A 6000-nucleotide genomic window follows, 5' to 3' on the forward strand; every position below is an offset into this window, starting at 1 on the left:
GGCAAAGGAGATGTTTTCATACTCCATTATCTGCTAGGAATCCTGCAGAACTCCTTTGCACTCCCTTGAAGTGGTACCCAAGAAATCCATGGAAGTACCCTCTTTTTCCTGGTCCATGGGATCTAGAACCCAAGGTGTTAATTAGCTTTAAATTATCTTGATTGTAACTGGCCATCGTAATCAAGGACCGTAATCAAGGACTCAATCTTCGTTGAGGTTGCCATGAAGGAAAATAATGGTTTGGATGAAGACCAGCTGAGGCAGAGGCAAAGAGTGGTTCTTAGTTCTATTTCCTAGACCAGCTTGGGTCCTGCTGGAACAGTCCTCCACACCCAAATTTAACAGGTCCTCTAACTGGAAATGGGGCTTACCGGGTAGCTCAAATGATGAAGAATCTGCTTACATTGTGGGAGACCTGGGTTCGATTCCTGGGTCAGGAAAATCGCCTGGAGAAGGGCATGGCAACCCACTCCAGTATTCCTGCCTGGAGAATTCCATGGACCGAGGAGACTGGCAGGCTACAGTCCATGGGGTTGCAAAGAGTCAGACACAACTGAGCAACAAACACTGTGGTCCACTATGGTCTAAGTAGAAAAGTTTCTTAGTTTTATTTATGAAACATCCTATTTGGTTGATTAACTTTTCCACATCCTATTGAGGGTCATATTCTCTGCCATGTGTGGACCACAAAGCAGCCAACCCCATCCCACAGTGGAGAGTGGAAGAGTGTCTGGGGGCAACAATGTGAGAGATTCCTGCTCTGCCATCACAGTGCAAACAGCTGCCAGGCCCTGCGAGCTCTGTCCTGTCCCTCAGGCCCATCCTGCAGCCCAACACACGGGGCTCCTCACACCCGCTCGCCTCCCAGATGAAGAACTGAGGCCACGGCCCTTGGGTATCTTTGCAGGACCATGTGTTAGTGAGGGTTGGGGTGGGCTCAGAGCCCTGGTCTCAATTCCTCTGGAGCCCCAACCCTTGCCACCCACCCCAGGCCACGGCTCAACCTTCCGACTTCTCCTGCCTTCCTCTTCTTAGTGCTATACAATGCCTCTGAGGTGACAAAAGCTGGCCCAGGGAAGGAAGGGGATGAGGAGAATCAGAAGCACCGTGGGGCTGCTCTGGGGTTTGCTGAGAACTGACTCTGCCGGGGGCCGGCATCTCTGTCCAGTCCCAGCGCCTCCTGCGTGAGGGCAGAGCCCTGTCCCTGCTGCTGCCATGGGGCCTACTGCCCAACTGAACCTGCCAGGCTGACCAGCTCCTCACTGAGCAGGAGCAAGGAGGGCCTGACTGTATGGTTAAGGCCCCTACAGGAGCCTCCTCCAATATGGGAGGGAAGGTAACACGGGCAGACCCCTGAGGCTCCAGGTCTCCCCAGCTGCATTGAGTGTGGGGGCAGCTGGAGGGCCTCTGGGTTGGGAACACTGGGCAGGGATGCCAAGTGCAGGGGCAGGAGAGCGAGGTTGAGAAAGGCAGGTATTGAACGTTGTGAGAGCTTGTGTGTGCACAATGCAAGTGTCCTGAGCCAGAGCTGACAAAGACTCCTTGGTGCCATGCAAACCCAGTGCCAGGGCCCGGGTTGTGCCTGGAGGAGGGGGACCAGAAAAGGCAGCTCTCTCAGGACCCAGGGGGCAAGGAAGGACCCCGAGTGGGGTGAGGATGGGAGCAGGAAAGGCCACCTAGCTAGGCTGCCACAGGTGTCACAGTCTTTGGTCCCCTTTGGAGGAGCCACCAGGGGCCCCCACCAATGATCATAGCCTCCAGGTTCATGTCCCAGTCAGATGAACTGACCTGAAGGAATGCCTTGTCAACCTCTTTAAGAGTGCAAAGGCAAGGGAGCAAGCATAGGTCAAGGCCTGCGAGCTCCATTCTAGCCACCAGGCTTCAGACTGAAAGGCTTCTGGGCGAGCTTCTTCCACACCCTCTTAGCTCTCCCTTTTCAGACACTAGGCTGTGCCCCTCACACAGGGCAAATGACCCTGCTGAGTGGCAGAACTAGGGGGACACTCTCCCTAGGGGTACAGTGCTCTAGGGTCCTCACACACGGGCCTTTCCAAGGTGCCAGTCTGTCCCTTACATGGTGATGTTGAAGAACAGTGGCCCCAAGGTCAGAGAACACGTATCTCCAAACTCACTGTCTATTGCCCATGTGTGGTGAAGACAGGTGACTTTCACTGGGGTTTCATCCAGTCCCACACATGGACTCTCATCCATTTTCAAATACAAGCAGACGGGGACTTCCTTTGGTCACATCTAGCTCAAAAAGTTGGAGAAGGCAATGGCACCCCACTCCGGTACTCTTGCCTGGAAAATCCCATGGACGGAGGAGCCTGGTGGGCTGCAGTCCATGGGGTCGCTAAAGAGTCAGTTACGACTGAGCAACTTCACTTTGACTTTTGACTTTCGTGCATTGGAGAGGAAAATGGCAACCCACTCCATTGTTCTTGCCTGGAGAATCCCAGGGACGGGGGAGCCTGGTGGGATGCCGTCTATGGGGTCGCACAGAGTTGGACATGACTGAAGCGACTTAGCAGCAGCAGCAGCAGCAGCACCTCAACAAGTTAAACATGTCCCTGAGAGTGAGTGTGTGTAAAGGAAGCCCCTTGAAAAGCGCCTAATCTGTGAGCCAACAAAATCGTTCTATGTTCCTGCCATCTGGGTAAGGGAGATCAGGTCCACAGTGGTGGTGGGAACAGGGGCAGGGGCAAAGAAGACCAGAGCTGGCCTCATAGAAGACCAGTGAAATACTTGTTTTCAACAGAACAAGCTGTACCTTGAGCCCCCAATCAAGTCCTTCAAAGGGCAGGTACCCACGGAGACCCAAGTTGGACATGGCAGGCCAGGAACAGGGGTAGTAGAAGCCCTTCCAACCCATTGACAAAAGGAAACAGGAATTTTGAGGAAGCCTCAGGGAGGCTGAATCCAAGACTCTGGGAGGGGGACAAGAAAAGCACACACACACAGGTGTTCCCAAGTGAGCACTCTAGGGCCACGAGAGTGGTCTTTATGGGAAGAAGTAGAAACTGAAGACAGCAGCCTGTGATCTGCGGCAGGATGATGTCTGGTGTGGGCAGAGTTCAGCGAGGCTGCAAGCTCAGCAGAGCGCCTGGCTGTGCCCTCCCACATGGCGTCATGAGTAGTCTATATCTCAGGTGTTTGGGGAACAGTCAAGTGGAATGTGAGGTCGCTCCCACTGTGCTCGAGCATAGCCCTACTCTGGGGAGAGCTCGATCTGCGGGGCGGGGGAGCAGGACAACAGGACTCTGACTTTGGGGCCATCTCAGCGGGACCTAGCAACCAGCAGCACCAGCCAGAAGAGACCAAGCCAGAAGAGGGGCAAGGCTGGGGTCGGGGATGGAGAGGTGGGACCACCAACTCAGACTAGGCCAAAACAGCCCATTACGGACCCCATCTTCCGGGAGGGACACTTGCCAGGGGCCCATCGGACCCCTGGGGTCTCTCAGTGGTAGCTGAGCCAGGACTCACTGGGGCCTGGCCCTTCAGCAGAAGCCTGCCCATTGGTAGGGAGGGAGTGGAGCCAGGGGCACGTTTGTCAACCCATCCAGGGCCTGGCTCCCTGAAACAAGGGGCCTGGCCACAGATGGGAGCCTTTGCAGGCAACGTGAAATGTACTTTTCTGTACTTTCAAACAAGAGACAAGCTGGGGATCCCATCTCTGTCTCCATCCCCCCTTCCCCCACACCAGGCCAGGGCTGCCTCTCCACATCACCTCTGTGACATCATGAAACAATTAAGGGAGCTGACCACTTAATTGGCTGCCTGGCCTGAGACACAGATTCTAGAATCTCCAGAGATTATTTATGGGGCACCCCAACCGTGGTATGAGGCCCTTCTGCCCTGAGCATTCACTGCTTGGGTAGAGAATGCTCCTGAACTACACTAGCTCCATGGTTAGTCAGAGTTCCCATGAGGCACGTGCAGCCCAGCAGGGGATCCCTGTGATTCCTCCCCAGACCCAAACATGGATTCAAGGGAGGCTCTGGAGAAGTAGGGTGACCAACCTGAGAGCCCCGATCCAGGCCTCCATGACAATCCGCCCCCACAGGGCCTGAACCCAGAAATGGCCAATGAGGAAGAGAACAATGCTGTCCTAGGGCTGTCCTTCCCCAGGAAGCTCTAGAGGATCGTGGAGGATGCGGCCTTCACCTCTGTGCACTGGAACGACAAGGGAGACACAGCGGTCATCAAGGCAGATCTCTTCCAGACGGAGGTCCTCCAGCGCAGAGGTGCAGACAGGATCTTTGAAACAAACAGTGTGATGAGTTTCATCCATGAACTGAACCTCTATGGGTTCAGTAAAATCTGCCCTCCGGGTTGCTCTGCAGGGAAGAAGAGGATGATGGTAACATAGAAAGCCATTCCAGGGAGACTAGGCTAGGTGAGCCAAGTGCTGGATGGGTTTCATTTGCCAGGAGAACATTTTTCCTGTGAGAGGGTGGCTAATGAAAGAGGAGAAAGCAGGGCCCGTTGTGTTCCATGAACCCCTTAGACGGGACCTGCAGGGGTGACTCCAGACCCTGAGCGGCCACTTGATGTCAGGGAGGTCCAGTAACACCTCAAGCGAGGAGCGACATGCTAGAGCCTCATAACATGCCAGGAATGAAGAGACCTTATCTCCATACTTAGGCAAGGCCAGGACAGTGGTGGGGAGGAGAGCGGGGAGGAAGGGCTCCTCTCCCCGACCATGGAAAAAATGATTCATTTCCTTTCAGATATGTCATAATTCCAATTTTCAGAGAGACAAGCCTCTCCTCCTGCAGAACATCCAGAGGAAAGATGACCCCAGAACAACTGCTCAGCCCACCACCGGTTCAATAGCGACCCCAAAGAGAAAGAACTGAGCGGTGGCAACCAGACATTCTCCTTGACTCCCACCATAACCAGTGCACCCAAGAGGTGGGCAAGAAAGTCCAGAAGAGAACCCCAACTGCTCACAGAACGCCAGCCGGCACTCATTTGTGCTCTCTCACCTTTGGTCTATGGGCAGTGTAGCCGGGTGGGCCGGGGGAAACCATCTCCCCAGTGAGCAGGGCAGCCCCAGTGGAGAGGGTACATCCAGCAGGGCCATGTCTGTACACCCAGCTACTGCTGGAAAGGACAGCCCAGGGGAACCGCCTGAGGGCCCCCCAGAGTACCCAGATTACAAATCAGTGATGGCTTTGTACAACCCCTGTTACTCCATCCTGATAGCAGCCCTTTCCGTCATGGCCCCAAACAAGGCCCCTGAGGCGGAGGAGGAGCAGGGAGAGTCCTCAGATTATTTGTGTCCTCTGTGAGCAGGTCAAGGACAAGCCCAATCCCTGAGCTCCCAGATTCCTAGAGAGAATCAGGAGCACTATCTTGTAATTAAAAATTGATTTCTGGCTCTAATAAAGTAAAGCAAAACTCCATTGGACTAAATAAAGAATCGAACAAGAGCTGCAAGTCTGTGTTCTCTCTATCTATCCATGCTATTCACACATGGCACGGGGTGAGCCAGATGAGGCTGGAAGCCCACGTCCCAGGCAGGCTTCGGTCCAGTCCCTGTGGTCCCTTTTCATCTGAAGCAGCAGCATTTCACACGCTCAGCCAAGGATCTGGCTCATAAGCCAAGCATTAAGGTGAGCCCAGGATGGGCTGGTCCCTGGGCCTTGCCTGCCACTCAACAGACAGCCCAGCTGGGCTCCTGATCTTGAGGGTGTCATCTCCCATGAGTCATTCACCCTAAAGCAAAAAGGGCTCCTTATGGGTCCCCCAATGATGCCACAAGTTTCTGATCAGCAGCTGAGTGTCTCCAGCTCCTGATCCAGGGGCCTCCCCAAGAGGTTCACCAGAAAACAGGGTCATGCCAAGGCCAAGGGCCTTGAAAACACATGACCTCAATCCAAAGACAAGTACAAAGTTTCCACAAGGTGAACACCAGCCCTTGTCGCTCTGCCCTCAGAAGTGTATTTAGGAGCCTGTCTTTGGATGTGAGGCTGCCAGACACTGTGTCCAACACAC

General features: G+C 54.3%; 1 pseudogene; it reads left to right on the forward strand.

Moving 5' to 3' along the window:
• The first annotated feature begins 3351 nt into the window (after positions 1–3351).
• LOC120881568 lies at positions 3352–5322 on the forward strand (annotated as a pseudogene).
• Positions 5323–6000: the final 678 nt, after the last annotated feature.

The sequence above is a fragment of the Oryx dammah genome, unplaced genomic scaffold (assembly GCF_014754425.2).
Source record: "Oryx dammah isolate SB20612 unplaced genomic scaffold, SCBI_Odam_1.1 HiC_scaffold_23, whole genome shotgun sequence".
Taxonomy (NCBI): Eukaryota; Metazoa; Chordata; class Mammalia; order Artiodactyla; family Bovidae; genus Oryx; species Oryx dammah.